Raw genomic sequence first — 13673 nt, 5'->3', positions numbered from 1 at the left:
TCGTAAAAATCCGAGTTCATATGAAGGAGATATGAATTTTATAAGATATAGAAATCAACCGCGTAGTTAAAAATTATTAACGTCAAAAGGTACAAAGAGAATGGTTGACTTTTGGTTAAAGTCACCAAAATGAAAATCGTAGTGCTCTTTAAGATAGGAACTTTGGTAAATGGAACACCAAAATCGCAGTCCGTACGAGAGAGTTATGATTTTTGCAAAATCATTAAATCATATAAAAATAAGAGCTAAAAAAGTCAGAATTAGTCGCTGGAGCCTAAAGGAAAGTTGTATTACTCGTTAAGGGTGTGGAAAAAAGAACGTCGAAACCGGAGTTCGTATGAAGCAGTTACTGAATTTACAAAATTTACGTTTTGTGCCCCGCGCGGTGCGTGCTAGGTGTGTGACGCACACTTCTAGAAGGTGAAAACGATGACCATGGAGAGCCTAACACGTGACATAAAGTGGCTGGGGAGACGTCACCTTGAAATGTGCGACGTGCACCGCTTTTTCACGCCGCACAACCCTTAATCGGCTATAAATAGGAGGCAAAGCCTCATTCATTCCTCTACACCTCTTCTACATTCTCTCTCGATTTCCTTCGGTTTTAGCGACATTTTCCTTAGTTTTAGCCCTCGGCGAAGCCCTGCGCTCCCTGATGTTGTAGTAGCTAGCGAGTAGAAGCTCCACCGGTGAAATTTCCTAACTTTGTCAGAAAGAACGTCTGTAAGTTAAGCTACACTCTAGTCTTTTCAATGTAACTTATAGTCATAAGTCACTATTATGAACCTATGAATAAGATTTATCAGTGATTCCAAGTCATAATACTGATTGATCTACTTACGAGAGAGGTTTCTTGTGACAGCCTGTCTCGGGTCGTTTCATAAGTCGGGGTCGTGACCCGAGGATCAAGTATCATAATGCTTCGGGCCTTGTGAATGAGAGGTTTAGACCCATTTGGTGGTGAATCATGCAGGTTGTGGGTACCGAATGTGTGGTTTGTGTTTTGGAGCCCAAGGGTATAACGGTAAAGTGATGGTATGGGCTTTTCTTGGATTTTGGATTTAGGTTCGGAAAGTTTCAAGGGAAATGAGAGTTGATAGGATTGTAGAGCTTCTCATTAACTTTCCGTAGATATAATTCGAAATCGGAGTTGGAACGAAGAAGTTATGACCATTTGAAGTTACGAGGATTTTGGGCTAAGCCGAGTACGCTGGGCGTATTGGCTCTTTGGTTTGGTCGTGGAGGCGCCCACGTACGCGGGGCGTACGTAGGAGTACGCATGGCGTACGGTCGGCTGGGGCAAACCCTAATTTTTAGGGTTTGTGCCCTATTTAAACACCTTAATTTGCTTTTAGACTCTCTTATGACCAACCTCCACCTCTCCAAACCCTAAGGACGAATCCCTAATTTCCCTTTGAGTGTTTTGAGCTTAGAAGTGAACTTTGAGGGTGTTTTTGGTGATTTTGAAGGAAGAGGAACTCTTGGAAGTTGCATTGGTGAGGCTAGAGCTTGTGGATCCAAAATATCATCAACTTGGAAAGCTATTTGAGGTATAAATGTAACGTCTGGTTCCTGGTATGTATTTAAATTTATAAATTATTCACTTTTGTAGAGAAACTCGATGATTTGGGAGCCCTAGACTCGTCAAGTAGGAACGAATTGGGATGCGGGTTAAGAAACCTACTCGACGAGTTGAGAGGCCTCAACTCGACGAGTAGGCAGGCATAATGAAACCCTAATTTTCAGGGTTTAGCACCCTATTTAAACACCTTAACCCCCATAAGCCGGCCTCATTTCCAGCCTCCACTATCCAAAACCCTAATCACGAAACCCTAACCCATTTTTGGTGATTGTGAGATTACTTTGAGCATTTTGGTGTTGTTTTGGTGGTTTTGAAGAGCAAGGAGTTTGAAGAAGGAGCAAGGACTTGAAGAGAGCTTGTAGATCCAGAAGTTGGTCCTCATTTCTGAATCACCAGAGCCATAAAGCTTCAACCTTGTCCATGACGTGCTTAGATCTAGTTTTAGGATGCTTTCTTCATGTTTTGGTCCAAGAATGTTGGTTGTTGGGATTCAGACGTCTCTTGTGGGCAAACCCTTCAGATCTAGGGTCTTGAGGGGGCTTCATGGCATAAAGGTGCCAACTTTATGGCCATGGAAGCCCCATGCAACTTTTAGACCATCTTTTTGGTCTTTTGAGCCAAGTAGGCGATGCATGCAAGTAAAGATGGGAACTTTACGTGACCAAATTGTCCATAGAGTCCAGATCTATGACCTCATGCGCTATCTTGAAGTTTTGATGGCTTTTGGAGTTTGATCTAAGCCATTTTGAGTTAGGGTTAGAGCTCATTTCTTCTAGGGTGGGTTTTAATGGGTAAAGTTGGAAACTTTACCCTCCTAGGTGTGTTTTTGACCCAGATATAGAATATGGGACTTAGATTCGAAGAATAATGGCTTAATGCATTGAGAAGGCTTAACAGACTGAAGAACACGACAAGTTCATAGAGGAACTCGATGAGTTGGGTCGAAGTGTCCCGATTCTGTTAAAAGGAAGGACTCAACAAGTTCAAGGATGGACTCGACGAGTTGATTTGAAAAGTGTCGATTCTGTTGATAAGAGGATCTTGACGAGTTCATGAAAGAACTCGACGAGTTGGATCGCGATTTCATGTTTTTTTTTGTTTTATGGAACTCGGCGAGTCGAGTCAACTCGGAATGTTGACTTTGACTTTGACTAGTGTGTTGACTTTAACTTTTACCAAAGTTGACCCTTAAGGGGTTATGATTATGAATGGGTAATTAAAGGAAATCTTTTATGTGTAGGGATTTGAGTTGGGTTGATTTTAGAGCCAGGGATTGTTCAGCTACTTTACAGCATTCGAGGTGAGTTGCCTTCCCGGTAGCAGTGGATCTAAGGCACCAAGGCCGGCCCACTAGTAGGAGTTTGTAGTTAGATGATTGTATTTGTGATAATTGTTTGGTGTGCCACTATCTGTTATGATTTATGTGTTAGTATGCTATGATATTATGTGATAGTGGTAGGGGTGAGATAGACCCCGTAGCTATTTGAGTTAAACCGGAGGGTAGGTCGGGCATCCAGATATGCCTGACACTATGTTTATGATATGTTATTATGTGATAGTGGTAGGGGGTGAGATAGACCCCGTAACCGGTTGGAATAAACCGGAGGGTAGGTCGGGCACCCATATATGCCTGACAGGGTAGGTCGAGCACCCAGATATGCTTGACATGGGTAGGTCGGGCACCCCAGATATGCCTGACAGGGTAGGTCGAGCACCCAGATATGCTTGACATGGGTAGGTCGGGCACCCCATATATGCCTGCCAGGGTAGGCCGGGCACCCAGATTTGCCTGGAAGTATGTGATTATGTGGTATGATGGGGGAACTCACTAAGCTTCGAGCTTACAGTTTTTTAGTTTTGGTTTCAGGCACTTCTTCTTCGAGAGGAAAGAAGCTGGCATGATCGCAGCGCATCACACTATGTTTTCCGCACATGAGATCGTGGGAGTTATACTATGATGTTGTTTTATTATGATATGTTTTGACAATTGACATATTGGTTTTGATATGGGATGATAATATGGATATTTTCAGACTAATGGTTTTATAATTACTTAATTAAAAATGAAATTTTTGGTCTTGAATTTTGGGATGTTACAAGTTGGTATCAGAGCCTTGGTTTGAGGGATTCGGACACACCTTCGGGGGTGTCTGTTGGGTTATGAGCATAACATCATTCCTATGGTGTATATGCAACCCTAATTGCTTTGATCTAGGTTTTTCTAATTTGAACATACAACATTGAATACCAAAGCATAAACCCTAAAACTAGCATACTAAATCTGAAAATCACATATGATTAGGGTTTAGATCTTACCTCTCTTGTTATGTAGTAATAACAAGATTAATCCTTCTTGATCTTGACTTCTGAAAGCCTAGTTCCGCAAGTGTTGCACCTCTAATGGAGTCACAAACACTCTATGCAAGGAGGATGACTTGGGAGAGAAGAAGAATTTGGCCAGGGCTTCCCAGAAACTCATAGGGACGAATTCCACTAGCTAAGGGGTCTATTTATAGTTGAGGCTATTAGGGTTTTAAGGTGGAAACCCTAACTTCCTTGCTTAGGCCTTAAGCAATCCATGGAGCCCTTCTAGAAAGCCCCTTGGACGAAATCTTTATGGGCTTTCCATAGATTTCGTCCAATCCCTTTCTATTAGGAATCTATAGCCCAACTAGCAACTATCAGATAATTGCAATATTAGTCCCCTTTATTTAATCAGTCTCTTTTGATCACCAAATTAATTTATGATCAATACTAATTAAATAATATGATTTCCAAATAATATATTAATCTTGTAATATATTAATAAAACCATTTTGAGTATGAATTTATTAGTCATATAATAAATTCTACTCTCTCTCCTCTTATCATCCTGTCAAGTTGCATGAGTGAAGGCAACCCAAAAGGACCATGCTCATGATCGGGTCAAGTACATACCAAAATAGTTATTGGCTTAGACACCTAATCTAACAGTCTCCCACTTGGATAAGTCTAATAAATAATTTTGCAAGTACGACTTCAGAACCTGATTAGCAATCGTAGCTTTCAAAATCTGTTGTCGAACTCTGATTTTATCAGTAACATGTACTTTAGATAAGGCATCATATATTCCTCCATTCTAGATATCATATGAAATGAGACACGAATTTTAATCATACTCTCTGCTCATTTGTTGTTTCCCGATTTCCGATTTAAGACGACTGACAATAGACTTTAGTTGAACACATCAACTTAGTCCAGGCTTGGCCAAGCGCTTTGGGGTGTCATCACTAAATCATCGAGGGGCCCACAAATATCGCTTTTATCCCTCTTAGGGTAAATGGAACGGATAAACTTCGACTCATATGCTTGCAATATGTACTCATCAAATCACACACAACAATACGTTTTATAGCACCAAGTTACTGGTGCGTTTACGCATTATCAATGTGCAACCGACTCGTAAACAACAAATCATATCTCTCCGTTTCAAGAATATAAGATATTATCGTCTCACTAATCACTCGTGATAAAATCCATGAGGTGATTCAAGTGAGCGTGGGTCTAATCCAATACTCAAATCTTATTTCAGAAGCACTCATGTACACTGCAGCAGACTTTTGCTATGACTAAACATTTTAGATAATCTACAGTCAGATTCATGACAGTCTTACCTCATTACCTACTTCCAAAGTATGATTGACTGTGGATGTTTGAATAACCTAGTTATTCTGGAAGTCAAAACATGCAAAGTGAAACACAAGAATAATCGAATCCAATATGGTCTCAAACTTTGAGTATAAATAAAACACTTATTATTTAATCACCATATCGATTACACATTATTCATTGTATAATGTTTCGAATAATCAACTTAATACTTGAATTATAACAATAGTTGTCCCATTCTCCAAGCATGCACACTACGTTTACCTATGGTCCTTACTTTGTGAAATGGATCAATTGAAAACATTTCCAATGTTGCTCATTTCATAATTCCTAATCCTTATCACAAGTGTAAGAAAACCAAATTCTTGCCACTATTAGAATATGTTAGATTCTAACATTTTATGCAATGACCCTTTTGTAATGTCACAACACCAAAGTCACCAAGACTTTACCAATGAAATTCCAAAGTGCTCTATTGGAGATTGTTACAAGACAACTCCATAGATATGAAGTATCACATTCAAAGTACATTCCTTTGAACATCCTTCCTGCATAAAAGTTTCTAATCTACATAGATGCTTAATGTCTAACTCCAATTATGGAAACATTTCCATATTTGCCATATGACAACACATTCTAAATAGAATCCTATATATTCATAATAATGTCAATATCGTCCATCCATTACAATACTTCCAACTGCCTACAAGTGATCAATCATTGGTGAACCTTAGATTGTACTTGACAGTTGTTTAATTATTTTTGTCATATCCGGTTCTGGTCCTTTTTCCCTCTTAATGCCCTAGGTATTTGGAAAATTAGAACAGACGAATATTACAACATATGCAATCGATCCTATACCCAAAGCGTATGGGATACGATACGCAATGGAAACATGATACTTTACCAGTCTCTTGCCATAATATTGCCATATATAGAATTCCCTTATGTTGAATCTTTTCAACATAACATTCATATATGTCCTTTGACTAAATTTGATTAAAAATTCTCGATCTAAGCTTTTAGATTTGAAATGAAGTATAATATTCTCTCCCTTAATTATAACAAAACAACCTTTCAACCTCTACAACTTCGCAAATTGAAATTTTTGTTTTCTATAATTAACATTGCTAACTCGCAGCATAATAATCATGCTCCCACTAACATGATAATTATCAGCATAACACTTATGCTCCCACTAGCTTTAACATGTACTCAGAAATCAGCTGGACTTCTAGAAAACAATACTTATTGACTTTCCTTCCAAAGTTCATATTTTTGATACGAGACGCTTCGATAAGCTTTTATCTAAGCTCATACACCTTTTATTAGAAAACTCAAATGTGTGTCTAAACAATTTCAGAACTTACAACAATAAGTCCCGACTGCTTAAACTATTTGCCACTTCTCACAATTCGAACTATGAAGAGGGATGTCGTAATCATAATCGAATTCGAGAATGAAAATATCACAACGCTATCCCCTTAAAATCATTTTAGTGAAAGCGTTTCTTCACAATTATTTTCATGAAATGGAGAGAAACCTTTGCCACTTAGATTTTATGATGTATGTGTTCCTATCCATGTGAATTTTGTCATAACCATTATCACAAGACAAGGTTTGTGACAAATCCAAACTCATATGGACTGAACTTGTTCAATCTTAATTTCTTGCCATATGGTAGCACAAGGGCCTACCATTGCTTCCAAGTTGTTCAGCAGCTCACCCATACCGATCAATGTACTTTCATTGATCAAGGTGCATTGCCTTTATGCAGTCAAATGAGAACTCATAGAACTCACATGCATAGTCAACTCAACTGGGATGGCACAGAACCAAGAACATGTCAACACGATAGGTTATAAACCTCAAGTCGTGTGCTAGTGATAAACAATAGGTTTATTCTTGAATAGCTCTTGAAACCTTTCAAGATCATTAAGACTCCTACTGACCTCTTGAGATATGAGATTCTTTTGTCAAGAAACATTTCGTGACAAACAAATATTCAAGAGTTAGTGCGGGTTCTTATCAAGACAAACACTCCACACAATTGATCTTAGTTGGTCTCTATCTTATCCAAGACATCACAACTTACCAATTTCAAATGTACAAGAGTAAGAAACTTTTCTAATCTACATTTGATGAGTGTTATAAACCTTCTTAAGATTGCGTCACTCAAATCACAATCTTGGAGTGTGACTCTAAGACTCGATTTTGGTTCAATGTATGATTTAACCATTTCAACAATTCCCGATTCCTCTTCTTAGCCATGCTAGTGTACTAAGGTGTCCTTAGAGGATCAATTGTGATATGGTTCTATAATCACTAAGATGATCATAAAACACAATACAAAAGTACTCTTCCTTCTTTTCAGATTGGAGAAACTTTTTATCTCTCTGCCTAATTGATTCTTCTTATTCGTTCTGCCATTCATTGAAACTTTTCCAATGTTTCAGAATTACACCTAATCTTGTAAGCATAATAATATTTACTAAACCTTTAGTAAAACATGACGAATAGCCTTCACTGTTATTTGTGGTGGACCTGACCAATACACAACAATGTGTACTAGATCTCCTAGTCCTTCACTTGACTCTTTGTCAATGAATTAGTTTAATTTTCCAAATACGAAGGTTCCCATTCATCACACAAAACAATTTGTATGATTCCAAGTTTCTATCCAATTGAAACTTGGGCGATGAGAATATTTCCTTATTTAGTAAATTCCGACACTATCACAAATAACATAATAAAGAATCACATTCGTTTCAATATTGCTAACAATAGAAATACACAAACATCAATTTTCACAAATGCCATTGCAAGGAAATATAAATAAGACAAAAATCAAAATTTATTTTATTTATAAAAATGCAGAAAAACTTGTCCTTACAACGCAATTACAAATGAAAACTATGTAAATATTCCTAAGCAATCTATCATAACCACGAAGTAGCAGCTCAAAAATCCGATCATCGAACCATGCGATAGAAATCCATCTCTTCACGATCAGACTCAACTCACTTCTTCCTTTAAGCTTCATTTCTTTTCTTCGATCCTACAAAGCATCAAAATGCAATCTTATCACATCATGTATTAAGAATCTACAAATAGGAACTTAATAGAGTTAGATAGTGGATTTTACCTGAACCAAAGTCATACATCTTGACTCTCCCATCTTCGCGATCCTTCAGGTAGATATGGCAGCTTCGTAACCAATGCACCTTCTCTTGGCAATAGAAACAAATAGACTCTTTTGGAACAGCACATGGGACAATTTCAGATTCATCCTTTCTCTTTACCATCCGGTCAAATGGTTTGACGTTGGCCGATCCTTTTCCATTGGGAAGAGAAGACTTTTCTGGAATTCCAATGTTGCCATCATCAATGTCCATGGAAGTTTGGGAAGTTGATCCACCAGTGAGGTTTGCTTTACCAGTGCGCCAAATCATTGCTGATTCAGCAGCTATAACCAAATAGGTAAGATCAATGAGGGTCATGTCGTGGTCCATCATATAGTAATCATAAATGAACTCACTATATGAGTCAGGAAGTGATTGAAGAACCAAGTCAACGGCTAACTTCCTTGATACAACGACACCTAACATTCCCAATCTATCAATATGCAACTTCATATCCAAGACAAGAGTATATACAGACTTTCCATCTTCGTGTTTTCTTGCCAATAGGGCTTGAGTGACCTTGAACTTTTGAAGTTTCGAACACGTGGATCATGGAGAATTATTGGAGGAGGTGGAGGAAGTGAAGTATGATTTCCATTTCCACGATCCAATCGTGGAACATCATCTTCATGTGGAAATCTTTTTCCAAAGGATTCAGGAAGACCATAGTTGTAAGAATTTGACATCTACAAAACGAGAGAAATCCAAGTTAGTTGATTCAATCCTTAATATAACACTGAAATGAAATATTAAGGCTAGGACCCAACACAATATTCTACAACTCGGAAGAGGGATGCCGTAATCCAGTTGCAGAATATTTGAAGGTAGGTAAATGATGATTTACCAATTTCCACCATGAGAAACGAAAATGAAGATTAGGTTTTAAATGAATTGAAACTCCTAGATCTTTTGAGATTCATTGAACTTTTCAATGGCATGTTTAATCTCGATTATGCCCTTCAAGTTTGTGACTGGGATACCGAGGATCATAAACAAGGTGTGAATAACCATGCAAATTAGCTTGGTACTCTCGAAGACATATATCACCTAGTTAATGTGCCGGTTAACCACACACACTCCATTGATCTATGATAATCTACGAGCTACCCATTTCCGTCGTTTATTATTCCCATATTAGTGTGCCGGTTAACCACACACGCTCCACTAACGACCAACAAGGTGGAATGTGCAATTTCATGGATTAGCACCAAATTCACATTTTTCCTAAAATAACTAAGATTTTGGGAATTTATAAAAGTGTTTAGTTACTTCGTATATCATTATACTTATAATGGAAGGCTGTGTCCTATCCTACCCGTTCGGCTAACGACCCTCCACTAGTCAAGGGTGCGGTGGGTAAGAGTGGATACCCAATGGCGGTCATTTTACAGGCCGCTTCCTTAAACACCCCTTATAGACCAGCTTTGTGAATGGGGCCTACTAACGGTAAGACTGACTCTTTACTTATACATATATATATATATATATATATATAATATTAGACTTTTAATTTTATATTGTATAAGGGTGTATTTTACACTTTTAAAATACTAGGTGGTTTAAACTATAAATTAGACTTTTAGTTTAATCTAAACCATATTACTATGGATTTATTAATTCTCTCTTTTAATTAAACACTTAATTAACTTAATAAAATCCATAAGGGTGTAATTTGAACTTTTTAAAACACTAGTGTTTTAGAATTTAATATTTCAAAATTAATACTTTTTTTTAATTAAATTTTAAATTCCAAAACTTGAGGACAAATTTTGAAACCTTTCAAAATAATATGGTTTAACTATTTAAATTTTCAAAAACTAAACTTTTAATTTCAAAGTTAAACAATAAAACCAAAAGGGTGTAATTTAAAACTTTTTCAAAATTACTATGTTAAATATTTGAATCATAATAATCCTATATAATCCATATTTAACCAAATCCATTAATTTTGATAAGAATAACCATACAAATCATAAAAAATCGATTTTAGGCAAGAAAAACGAGTTTTGGTAGTTATCTTCATCAAAATCTGGCCAGAAAATCGAAAATCCCGGCACCAGAGCCCTGGACTTGTCGAGTCCACTATGGAACTCATCGAGTTCACGCAAATCGTCGAGTCCATACATGGACTCGGCGAGTCAGCCAGTCAGCCAGCAAAAAATTTCGATTTTCTGATTTTTGGCAGTTCACTTTTGCATCTATTCAATAGAAAAACAAACCAAGCTCTGATACCACTGTTGGGTTATGAGCATAACATCATTCCTATGGTGTACATGCAACCCTAATTGCTTTGATCTAGGTTTTTCTAGATTGAACATACAACATTGAATATCAAAGCATAAACCCTAAACCTAGCATACTAAATCTGAAAATCACATATGATTAGGGTTTAGATCTTACATATCTTGTTATGTAGTAATAACAAGATTAATCCTTCTTGATCTTGACTTCTGAAAGCCCAGTGCCCCAAGTGTTGCACCTTTAATGGAGTCACAAACACTCTATGCAAGGAGGATGACTTGGGAGAGAAGAAGAATTCGGCCAGGGCTTCCCAAAAACTCATAGGGACAAATTCCACTAGCTAAGGGGTCTATTTATAGTTGAGGCTATTAAGGTTTTAAGGTGGAAACCCTAACTTCCTTGCTTAAGCCTTAAGCAATCCATGGAGCCCTTCTAGAAAGCCCCTTGGACAACATCTTTATGGGCTTTCCATAGGTTTCGTCTAATCCCTTTCTATTAGGAATCCATAGCCCAATTATAAACTATAAGATAATTGCAATATCAGTCCCCTTTATTTAATCAGTCTCTTTTGATCACCAAATTAATTTATGATCAATACTAATTAAATAATATGATTTCCAAATAATATATTAATCTTGTAATATATTAATAAAACCATTTTGAGTATGAATTTATTATTCATATAATAAATTCTACTCTCTCTCTCTCCTCTTGTCATCTTATCAAGTTGCATGAGTGAAGGCAACACAAAAGGACCATGCTCATGATCGGGTCAAGTACATACCAAAATAGTTATGGGCTTAGACACCTAATCCAACAGTGTCTGGACTCAAATCGAGGGTTTGAAAGATTTTTACAAGAAAAATAATTTTTCTAAAAATTTAAAATTAAGGATTTTGAGAAAGAACAAAGAGTGTGATGCGTGCAATCGGCCGAGATCAAGTAAGTTTTCCCCAAGATGCCCATATATCTTTGTTATGATATATGATATGATTATGAGTATTGCATGCTAGATTAGGGCTAAGGATCTAGGAAGGATGCCTTATATGCCTACTGTATATGTATGAGAACTGCATGCTAGATTAGGGCTATCGATCTAGGAAGGTTGCCTTGTATGCCTACTGTAGGAGCTTATTGAACTTTATGCTAGTACTGATTGGTCAGTGATATGATGGACTGATTAGGATATGCTTGGTTTGGTTACTTAATGCTCAAATGCTGCTTGCTTTGTGCTTTTAGGAGTTCTAGTTATCTTAAATTAACTAGTAAACGAATACGTTAAGTTACATATTACGAGGACTAAATAATTTCAGAAGGTTAGGTCTAGCCCTATTTCGTAGCTCTTGTCTGAGTCCAACCGTTGTAGGGTAGGACCTCTCATTCGAAGAATTGTCTGGTCTTAGTGATATATAATGGTATTCGCGAGCTAGTTAGGGAGAGATAGCAGGGACTTCTTATGCAGCTGATGGTGGAGAGTGGGTCGGAGATTACCCTAGGGTAAGCCTAGGATGAGATTAGCACGAAGGGCAATAGTAGTGGGGGGGGGGGACTTGGTGAAGTCAAAGTAATCCTTGAGGAAAGTACGGATAGATGTGGAAGGCAGTATGGACCCGTACTACTGAAAGCAGAGGATCCGTACTCGAGTGAAGGAGGGCTGAGATAGAACCAGGGAACTTGTAGTATGCGTGAGGCCTCCCGATGATATGTATGACCCTGACAATTGTCTGTTTTGTTTCAGAATGGTGGTGATACATCACGGAGCAGGAGGTTCAGGGTCTGGGTCAGGTTCGGGTACGGGTTCCGAGCCAGTTGATGATGGATTACGCGAGTTTATTGCATCCGAGATTACGAGAGGCATCCTTGAGTCGACCCCGTTGATTTTCGGGTCGATCAAGGAGGGTATCATTGAGTCGATAGAGGATCGCCTTAGGGCATTCAGGAGTGACATGGTACCTGGCCAGTCTGGGACTCGCACAGTCTCCTTCAAGGACTTCAGGGGATGTGGACCACCGGACTTCAGTGGGGGTGAAGGATTCCATTGTGGCTAGGATATGGATTGCAGACATCGAGTCTGCACAGTTGACGAGCTTCTGCCCTGAGGGGTCGAAGGTCAGGTATGCTGCTGGCTGTTTGAGGGAGCGAGCTAGAGACTGGTGGGAGGCAGTTAGTGATAATTTGCGAGCTCCAGCTATTGAGGCTATGACCTGGTCGGACTTTGTGACCAGATTTAGAGCAGAGTTCGCACCAGCTGTGGAGATTCAGCAGCTAGCTAGAACGTTTTTGGATATGAGACAGACTACTGAGACGGTGGCGAAGATTACCGCCGAGTTCAGGGAGAGGGCCTTGTTGGTGCCTCAGTACGCGGGTGACGAGGAGATGAAGAAAACCCGGTACCATGACATGTTGAGATCTGACATTCGGAAACATGTCAGTTACTCGGTGTGCTCGACTTTGGATGACATGATAGTCAGGGCATGAGAGAGGGAGATTGACATAGAGCATGTTAGGAAGAGGAAGGCAGAGACCGGGTAGATGACTGGGGTTTCGGTGAAGAATCCCAAGGGATCCGAATCGAGGTCGAAGGGCCACCATGGCCGGATCCGCTGTGGGAAATACGGCAGGACACACGAGGGAGTGTGCAGAGCTGGGGGATCAGGTTGCTACAAGTACGGCAAGACTGGGCACTTTAGCAAGGATTGCACTGCCCCTACCCCCACCATTCAGACATCAGACCTGATTTGCTTTCATTGCAATCAAAGGGGCCATAAAAAGGCCAACTGCCCGAGATTGGTATCAGGAGCGCCAGTGGCGGCGCTAGCTCCAACGAACCTGTGGATCACAGATGGCCGACAGGGCAAGACAGATGCTCCAGTGGTGAGGAGCCGATCCTTCAAGCTGACCGCCGAGGAGGCACGTGTCGCACCAGATGTGGTGACGAGATCGTTCCATGTGAACGACATCCCAGTACTGGTATTATTTGACTCGGGGGCTACCCGATCATTCGTATCTCTTGCACTCAG

This window comes from Lactuca virosa, chromosome 4 (genome assembly GCF_052849685.1).
Source record: "Lactuca virosa cultivar CGN04683 chromosome 4, Lactuca_virosa_CGN04683_v6, whole genome shotgun sequence".
In the NCBI taxonomy this organism is placed as follows: domain Eukaryota; kingdom Viridiplantae; phylum Streptophyta; class Magnoliopsida; order Asterales; family Asteraceae; genus Lactuca; species Lactuca virosa.
Note: the sequence above shows the minus strand (reverse complement) of the source record.